Here is an 11,306-nt window from a genome sequence, read left to right as displayed (position 1 = left end):
TTACTTACTTACTTACTTACTTACTTACTTACTTACTTACTTACTTACTTACTTACTTACTTACTTACTTACTTACTTACTTACTTACTTACTTACTAACTAACTAATTAAACTAGTGTTATTAACGACACCTGTACGTATACGTGTTAGTGATTTGTTGATATTACAAATATTAAGTATACCCCCAATGTAGGTAAACATTTCATATGCTGAAAGTTTTCTCATTGTGATGTTGTAATGTACTTTATAAACGACACCAGTAGGTATACGTGCTGATTATTTATTGATATTACAAATATTAAGTATACGCCTCCGAAAGGTTGGCGGTTAGTGTTCTAGTATGGTAGACAGTGACCTGAATCAGTGGTAAAGCGCACAACAGGCCTGATAGAGGCCTAGCTAACTAACTAACTAACTAACTAACTAACTAACTAACTAAGTAACTAACTCACTCGTTGGCTGTCTAGTCTATAGTTTGGATTACATAGTCTTCAATCTGGACTAGATAAAATAAATAAAAAAGATTCACCCAAAACTCTCAAGCTGGATCCGCGACAGCTATAATCTAAAGACTTGAGAATTTTATAGTCTATAGTTAGTCTTGTAAACTGTTTTGTATATACCACTGATACTAATCAAAGTTATTTTAGTTTGATCATTAATCTTGATCAAATTTGACAAAAAAATTTTGCTCTGAATAAATTTTCTAAAATTGTAAAGCATTGATCTTCATAACATCTCCATAGTTATATGTTCCTTGAACATAAGCAGAGTCTTTTTACTACTACTACTCTTAAAGTAACGTCACAGTGGTTACTTTTATCAAAAAAAAAACTCCGTTTTTCGGACACATATTCTCCGCTTTAGTTATTTGTTTATAGAAATTGAAAAATTGTAAAAGCATTATTCAAGAATGACTTTGATGTATTTGTATCCAAACCTATTTATCAGAATATCTTCAAACCAATACAATTTTTGCCTCTTTAAATGCTTTAAGAAAAAACTCCCCCTTGAAAAGAAATTATAATTATTTAAAATTATTGTTTTAGTCTTATTTTTTGTTATACACTGTGTAATACATATCTTTCAAATTTACTTATATAAACATATTTAATCATTCACTAACGCATTATCTTTAACGTCTACGATGTCTTGTCCATTTTCACATACATATAACAAAAACCTTCTCACACTTGCAATTAACAAAAACACCGAGTTTATACACAAGTATGTTATGTTGTAGTATTTTGTGGTAAAATAACTTAATTAGTTTACACCTATACAAATTTCATACAGACTCTTAAGGATATTGATTCCAAGTGGTTACAAGGAATAAACTTCTAAGTAGAATAAATTTGAAAAATTTTGCAAAGTTTGTCAGCAAATTTAAACCAATAAAAGAAAGTATATTTGAAAATTTATTTAAACTTTAAAATTTTTAAAAAAAGTAAGATTTACGAGTTAGTCTGTTATTGCAGTTAACTATGAGATATGTTTAGATAACAACACATACTTAAGTAAACGTTATAACTAAAATCCATACAAAAATTAGTTAATATGCATATAAATGCAGACCATACAAATACCTGCATAAATGTAAAGGGTGTTCCAAAAAGAACCTACAAATATAGATATTTTGTAAGATTTATTTTGGTTTTTGAAAATTTTCAACAAATTACACTTAAGGATAATCTGTGGAATTAATAAGTTATTTTAATAACATTTAACTTCCTCAACTAACATTAACTCTTTTGTCTAAAGGAGGTGAATCCTTGTTTGTTTGTGCTGTGGTCTTTTTAGTACACCCTTTTTGAAAAGGCGACTATAAGTGTAAACTTGAAAATCATCTTGGTATGTTAAAGATAAGTATGTATATAAATAAATAGATTTATTGATATTAATATAACATTTTTTGGTTCAAAGCCAAATATAATCTTACTAGTATGAATGTGGTTTTTATATATGTATATAATACATAAGTATATATTTATATGCAAAAAGGCATATGTATTATTTAAAGATTATCTCACCTGTATAGTGGTAACTTTAGTCTATTTTTGTTGGGGGGTGGTATATCATCTGCCAATACCTTGTTTTCCTTTCTAAAGGTTTTTGATTTAAACTTTATACCCTGCACTTTAAATCATTCGTTTATATTGTGTTTGCCTGTAATAATATGAAATCGTACTTGTTAAAAGATTATGTTTTTGCAAATATGCTTGTTATGCTTTTTTTTTGCAAAAACATTAGATTTATGCAAAAATTAATGTCATGTTATTTTGGGAGAGATAATGTATGTTTAAACAGGTAGGAAATTTGGGGTAAACATATGGATGTGTTCTAAAATATCAAATATAAAGGATATTTAAGAACAAACAAGTAAGAAGTTATAGTCGGACGATGCCCTACACCTGTATACGAATAAAATGTGATTTAGTTTTCATAATAAAGCATTAAAGTTGAATTGTATCTTGCCTCAGATATAGTTAAGCCATTTATGATTTAATATAACTGTAAATTTAAGTAAAATTTTGATGGAGCTTTTCAAATGAGGGGCCAGGGTCAAATGAGACCCTATAATTATAAAGTTCATGAGGGTCATCAAGGCTAGTATAGAACTTAGTTTTGCAGCTTTTTGTTGATGTGAACCATTTTTAACAGGCTTCGTCTGCGGTACCATAGAAGATCGTTTACATGGACGGACGGACAAGCGGACGGACGGACGGACATAGCTAAATCGACTTAGAAAGTGGTTCTGAGCCGATTGGTATACTTTCTAGAACCAATAATTGTGGGTGTTACAAACACAAGCACAAACGCATAATACCCTCCCTACTATAGTGGTGTAGGGTATAAAAACAGAAATATAACTATAGTCCTGTTCATAGTCCGGAATAAGGATTTATCTTCACTACAGTATTCTTCACAGTCTTGTCTTGAGGTGTTGAATGTCGAAGTGCTTTACGTGAGTACCTGGCATGTTGCCCTATCTCAGGGTGATACTTTTTTAATCACTGGGTGAGTAAAAAGTAAAGAACTCACCACTGCGTCTTTGTGTATCTTACACGAAGATTGCAATTTTTGTACATGGATTGAGCCGGTAGATGTACAAGCACTTTGCTCTAGTATTTGCGCTATCTAATCTCTGACCATTGCTGCCCAGTGGCTTAACTTTCGAGATGTAAAAACATCACTTCCGTTTACAATCACTCAGATGGGATGGGCTCTGTTGATTTGGCAACAGCACCTAGAGACGTAACCGGTAGACCGAAGTACGAATCCATCAAATAAGCCGAGACTTAGTTTTTACTCACAGGGACTCTCTGTGTAAATGGATTTATCTTCACTATAGTATTTATCTTCACTGGGTGAGTTAAAAGTAAACAACTAACCATTACCCCATTGTGTATCATACAACAAGATTGCAAGCACTTTACTCGAGTACTTGAGCTATCTAATCTCTGACCATTGCTGCCCCGTGGCTTAACTTCCGAGATGTAAAAACATCACTTCCGTTTACAATCACTCAGATGGGATGGCCTCTGTTGATTTGGCAACAGTCCCACGAATTTGGGGTTAAACCACAGCCACTACATGGATCCTAAAACCTCAACCAACTGGCTAACCAGGACATAGTCCTGCGGGCAACTGGCCACCCGTAGTACTAGATTATGTGGTGCTCTGGTTCGACCTCTTTTCAATCAAGGACTAATCCAGGAAGTAGACTGCAATACCAAATTATAGTCCCGGCCGACTAGAGGTGTTGGTAACACCTCTGTCTCCGGGATTTCAATAACACCAAGGTGGAGGTTTTACCAAGATAACAACCCCCCGGGGGGTGTCTTGATATATAGTCTACAGTGCGATACTGTAAGTGCAATACTGTTATCTCCTTTTCTTGGAGGAATTATTTTCATTGAACTATATAATATTATTTATGGTTTTAAATAGTGACCCTCGTATGTGCACTTAATCTACATGCCCTTAAATATTTTCATATTCTCTTTTTGCTGTTTGCATAACTGTGAGTGTAAAATTTGCGTGACCATAACATTTATAAAGTTCTAACACGCTTTACACACAAAATGCTACACAAAAATATGTAGATTCTCTAACAGGGATATTGCAGAAATACTTTGATATGCATTTGAAGCAGAGAGTCTTAAAGGGTCAAATAAATGTCTAATATAAATAAGATTAAAAGTAAAACTTCAGTAGAGACTACAGAATAGACCGACAGGATAATAAACTATACTATAGAAAGGATCATTATCCAGACTATTATTTAGACTATGGAGAAGACAATAGATTAGAATAACTTAAGTTCAGATTAAGACTGAACATTAGTGCACATCAAAGACGAAGATATAGTCTAGACAATGGACATATCTAAAGAAAATGCTATAGTCAAGACTATAGATCATGTCACAAATAGACCTTTATCTTAGACTTTAGACTAGACCCTAGTTCAAATAGGACTGTAATCATAACCATAGATACGATTTAAGTTCTGATGTTAAGATTTCAATCTAGGCTATTGCTCAGGCTAAAAAAAGGGAGCTACTAGAATTTAGGTTCAGACTTTAAATAGCACTAAACTATAGTTCAGAGTATAGACATTATAGGACTATTTAGAAGTTCATTCTATAGAGGGGATAATAGTGTCGACTGTAGACATAAGTTTTGTAGACTATACTTAGGCATATAGGGCTATTAACAAGACTACAACTCAGACAGTACTATAGTATTGACTATAGCAATGATTTTAGTCCGACGTTTAGATTTTAGTCCAAATTAAAGAAAGAACTAATACTGAGACTAGTTCAGACTATAGACAGTGCAGACTACAGACAAGGCTTTTGCTAAGGTTATAGGTAAAACCTTACTCCAGACTTATCACAGAAATAAAGTTCAAAGTCTAGATAGAAAGTTCAAACTAATTTACTACTATCCAGACTATAAACAGAACTATAGTGATACTATAGACAAGACTGTAGTTCAGACTATAAGCAGAGCTTCTGTCAAGACTATAGGTAAAACCATAGTGCAGACTTAACGCAGATATATTCAAAACTCTAGAAAAGTTTTTCCTATAGTGTAGGCTGTAGAGAGACTTAACTCAAGAAGATCTAAAGTATAGACATTATAGGATTATAAAGAGAAATATAGTTCAAGTTATAGACGGGGTCCTAGTGTCGACTTTAGATATAACTTTAGTATAGACTATAGACAGATAGGGCTACAATGTAGACTACAACTCAAACAGAACTATAATCTTGACCATAGATATGATTTTAGTACCGACGTTTAGATTTTAGTCCAGGTTAAAGAAAAAACTACTACTCAAACTATCAACAGAACTATAGTTGAGACTATAAACAGGACCGTAATTCAGACAACGTTTAGATTTTAGTCCAGACTATAAACAGAACTATAGTTGAGACTATAAACTGGACCATAGTTCAGATTACAGGTAAAGCTTTTGCCAAGACTGTAGGTAAAACCATACTCCAGACTTAACACAGAGATAAAGTTCAAACTCTAAAATAGTTTTACTATAATGCAGGCTGTAGACAGAATTATCGTCCAGACTTTATACAAGATTTGAGATTAGACTTGAGATACAACTAGAGTTAACAAGGACTAAAGAGAGAAATATAGTTCATACTATAGTCACGATCATAGAGCTGACATTAGAGTAGACTATGGACAAAACTATATTTAACATTCGCAGCTATTGACTATAGTCCATACCTTAGACAGGAATGCAGAGAGATCTATTATACACCATTCTTTTGAGGGAATCATAGCGCCACCTTGGAACAGAACTATATTTTAGCTAAAACAAAGAATTATAATCCATTGACCCTTTAGACTGTAAGATGGACCTTAGTGCCCAAATGTAGTAATGTTTCAGAACTATTAACAGGACTATTGTCCATACTTTAGACAGGAATATAGAGTGATATATTATTGTCCATTCTATAGACAGCATCATAGTCCCAACTTGGAACAGAACTATATTCTAGTTAAAAGACAGAAGTATCAATCAATTGATCGTTCAGACTATACGATGGACCTTAGGGCACCATATATGTATACATGGTAACTGTTCAGAATATGGAGTATAACACTAAGCTATATATAGGACATACTTTTCTTCACACCTGACTATATTCAAGGCCATGAATTATACTAAAGCCGGGGGTATATAAGCTATTGCGTAAGACAATTTTAAGGACTAAGACTCACACTATTTCGCCCGATTGTAGCGTGTGGGTAAAGAATCACTTCTACTATTTCATATGTATGAGTAAGTGTTTATTCGACTATAGGTAAAGATTCTAAGGTATGCAAGTATTCGAATTGTATTATTTGTATGAGTTCATTTGTAAACATTGCTGAAAAGTATACAACACTACAAAACATAACACATTCAATCAAATTATTAGGATGACACTTTTGTATGAAAATATTTATGCTTAGAATTTCTAAACTTTTAAACAAATTTTTAAAAACATATTTTGAATTAAACTTGATTTTATGAAATTTTTTTATGAAATTTTTTTGTTACCACCCTAATATAAAATAGTGTTAAGTTTTCCTTTTCACAACAAAGCATATGTTCGAGGGCATACATAAATTAATGCTGGCATTTTATGCAGTTCTATATGCAGAATACTTATTACACTAACTCTCCTCTCTCACCTTTTTAATCTGTTATCCTTGATAAACCTTTTAATATTATTCTAGCTTGATGTTGTAGTTGTGGTGTGTTAGCTGCCACATGACTGTTTGTATAATGCCACCCCGGCTTGTATATGCACCACTAAAACCTCTTTGTCTCTACTAGACTTTTAAACTGACAGACAGACAGACAGACAGACAGACAGACAAACAGCATTTTCCCGCTCTCTGGCACTTAAGCAGCCAAAGACACACCAACCAACTTCACCTTTTTTACATACATTTTACATACATATACATAATTAGATGTAACGTATTTTCTATTGCGAATTATCGTTTCCTTTCATACCATCATGCAATGTGAGAGGTTAAAGTACTTACTTGCTTGTTTGCTACTTGCTACTTGCTACTTACAACTTGCAACTTTTACATACACACAGACAGACATACAATCATTCATCCCTCGCTTACTACTTAATAGCTATTGTGGTCAATTTTAATTGATTTTCAGTTGGTTGAGTTTAAATCATTTTCAATTTCAAAATCCAAAACCGTTTACAAATACAATACAATGCACTTGTTGTAGGGTTAATAACAGCAACAGCCCCAACAACAACACAATAATCATGAACACTAAGAACCAGCAATGTCTGATATTACTATACAAAAGTGTTTTGTTAAAGCGGCTATTGCATTTGCTACTCTTGTAGTTGTTCTTCTATTAAATCGAAATTGTAAATAAACATTTAAAATATTGTTTAAATACTCGTATAAACTATTTGTAGCTATATTTGCATACAAATAATTAAGTACATGAAATTGTATATAAACACGATATTTGATTGGTATTAATGATGTCTTTTGTGTGCTATTTCAATAGCAGAAAGCAACTGCAGCTGAAGTACTTGTGAAAGTGCTATTAAGTTTAAGTATGACACTTAATTAATATGAAACTGTGATAAGTTTTTTTTTTTTCATTTGGTTTCTTATAAGAGATTTGTTTAATGGATTTTGGTAATCTTTTAAAAATTTATAAATTTTGCTATTTCTAGTATATTTTACTACTATAGTCTTGTCTCTTATAGTCTTAATATAGACTGTAAGAGACAATACTATAGTAAATAGACTAGACTTTAGTTCAGAGAGTAGAAAGGGTTATAGTCAAGACTGTAAACAAGACTATAGTCAAGACTGTAGACAAGGCTATAGTCAATACTATATTCAGACTATTCGCATATAGTCTTTACTATAGACAACACTGCACTAAAGTTTAATTGCAAGGTTTACAAGCCCTATGGGTTCAGTTGTATGGGAGATAGGTGAAATAATAGTCCGATCATAACTATTTTCAATTGGCTTCGTCCCTGGGACAATAGAAGATAATGTAAAAAATTTTATTGGATTATCTTTAAAAATTGCGAACTGTAGTTGGATTACAAGGTTTACATAAACAGACAGACGGACAGACAGACGGACAGACGGACAGACAGACGGACAGCCGGATGGACGGACAGACGGAAACAGCAAAATGGACTTAGAAATACAATTCTAAGCCAATTGCTATACTTTAAAGTCAGTTTAGGACCAATATTATTATGTGTAACAAACATCAGCACAAACCTAATATACCTTCCCTAATAAAGTGATATAGGGTATAATTATAGACAAGACTATAGTAAAAACTCTACACAACACTACATACAAGGCTACATACAAGACTATAAACAAGACTATAGTCCGAACTATAGACAAGGTTTAAAACAATACTATAGGCAAGCCTGTAGTCGAGTCTAGAGATTATACTATAGACAAGACTATAGACCTGACTATAGACAAGACTACAAACAAGATTATGGACAAAATAATATCATTGTCATGACTCATGACTGTAACTACTAAAACTCTATTAAAATGCTATAGCCCAAACAAATATACTATGAAAAATGAAAAGTACAGACCATAAAGAGGGCTATAGTCTAGGCTACAAGCAAGACTAAATGAAAAAGATAATACAGACTAGATTGTAGCTATTCAAGCTGAATTTGACTATAAAAAATCCAAAGTACACACCATAAAGAGGGCTATAGTCTAGAGTCTAAGTACAAGCAAAATTAAAAGGAGAACATAATACGAACTATGTTGTAGCTAACGCTGTACAATGGCAGAGAAGATGTTCAAAAGTTGTTGTGTGGGATTCGTCGTCTTCTCTTATGGTTTTTAAATAAACCGTGTTCTTTGCTATCCAAATTTGGCCACAACTTTCTGTTGATGATACAAGTTGGTTCATTGCGCCATCTTATCTGGAAAAGTTCATAAGAACTAATTCACCTCATAGGCTCTTAGTATTATTGGTATGCTGCAAATTCATCGTCCAGTTGCCAACAAAATTCCCGTGTCCTTGTACCCATCGAAGCAAGATTGTTCGTGCCATCATGTTTAAGAATATCCGGTAATCGTGAACTAGTCTGAATGTATTGTATACAACAATCAGAGATTTGATAGCAGCTTGTAGTACAAACGCCAGTATGCTGCTGCTTTTAAAGAAAATAGTTCAGGGGACTACATGAATTTTGTATTGATTTTTCTCTACAAGAAGAGTTTTGGAGTTCAATTATCTATATTAACTAGGCAAATAGATGTATCCTCTTTAATACTCGCATGACCTGTTGCATCGAGTCTAAAGGCTGCGCCAAATGCTAATTTTCTGGCCAATAGATCCATGGGAATCCAGTTGAGTAAGGCAAATAGAGGTTCAGACGATGTTTTTATAAATGATCCTGTTATAAAGATTAATATCCTTCATTGGACTTTTTCACGTAGTAAGCAGTTAGGAGCTTTTGTCCAATGCCAGAACAGACTTTATTCTGACTACATTTCAAAACTATATTCAGGCCAAAACATTTTATATACATAGACCAGACAAACGATATTTCAACCTACAAGAAAACTAAGATTCAAGACATACAATTTTAAGAAACCCTTTAATTTTAAAGAGTAATAAGACCACTACTATACACAGACGGTTTTAAAACAATTTCAATTATTTGAATTTTGAAAAGCAAGGAAACCTTTTTTGCCAAAAAAAAACAACTCTAAGGGAGCAAAAAATAACAGCCTTACATTTGTTTATATATAAATATAATATTATTAAGATAAAAAATTTATTATTTTTATATACAACTGATGTTTGTTATATAATTTTCTATGTATGTATGTAAACTAACACATGGTAGTTTAACATCCTATCATCTGTATCCTTTAACATGTATATTTACTTATTTACTGGGTATTAGTTTGTGTGTGAATGTACATATATGTGTGTGTGTTTTTGTTGTTATTCTAATGGTGTTAGTAGTTTTACTTGGATTTTTATGTGAAATTCCTTTGGGGAGTTTTGTTATTTTAGTATCCTGTACTATTTCATTTGTATTATTTTAGCATTTCTGTTGTTGCTGTTATTTCTGTTTTTTTTATATTCTAAGGGTATTTATTTCACAACATTATTATCTTGCACAAAATTAAGCAATTTAAGTTAAAATAACACATACACACACATACACAAAAACTCAAAAGTCATTTCAACTGCTACAACTACATTAATATACATATGAGCATAACTGCTATACCATATACGTATACATAACTATTAGGATACAAACTGTTTATATGTATATGTATGTTTATTATATAAATGTACTATTGTATATCCCTCTATAGAGCTTTTACTGTGAAAAGAGGAAAAAATGACATAAAGAGTGAAACTTTTTAAATGTGTGTCTCTGTTAATCCGCAGACAATGAGCTCGAAAAGTCTGTGAACAGTTTAGCAGTGTCAATAGTCTTTATATTTCAGTCAAAACTATGACCCAGTGTTTTAGACTACATAGTCCTTAATAAAATCCAATCAACAGTCCAGACAATAGTCTAACCTTTTGTCCAAAATATAGTTTAATATATAGTTCATATTATAGTCGAATCTACAGTTAAGACTTCGTCTAACTCATAGTCCAGATCATAGACTAATCCTTAGCATAATCTATAGTCTTCTCTAATCTATTGTATAATTTATAGTCCACACTATATTCTGTATAACATACTTCAGATAAGATTATAGTTCAGATTAAAGTTCAATCTATAGACCAGACTATAGTCTAATCTATAGCCCAGACTATAGACCAATCTATAGCACAGACTATATCCAAGACTATAGTCTTATCTATAGCCCAGACTATAGTCTAATCTATCGCCAAGACTATAGTCTAATCGATAACCCAGACTATAGTCTAACCTATAACCCAGACTATGGTCTAATCTATAGCCCAGACTATAGTCTAATCTAGCACACAGACTTTAGTCTAATCTAGCACCCAGACTTTAGTCTAATCTATAGCCCAGACTATAGTCTAATCTATAGCGCAGACTATAGTCTAATCTATAGCCCTGACTATAGTCTAATATATATTCAAGACTATAATCATATCTATAGCCCATACTATAGTCTAATCTACCGCCAAGACTATAGTTTAATCTATAGCCCAGACTATAGCTTAATCTACAGCCCAGAATATAGTCTAATCTATAGCCCAGACTATAGTCTAATCTATAGCCCAGACTATAGTC

Source organism: Lucilia cuprina, chromosome 5, assembly GCF_022045245.1.
Source record: "Lucilia cuprina isolate Lc7/37 chromosome 5, ASM2204524v1, whole genome shotgun sequence".
Taxonomy (NCBI): domain Eukaryota; kingdom Metazoa; phylum Arthropoda; class Insecta; order Diptera; family Calliphoridae; genus Lucilia; species Lucilia cuprina.
The sequence above is the reverse complement of the archived record's forward strand: the minus strand, read 5'-3'. Positions refer to the sequence as shown.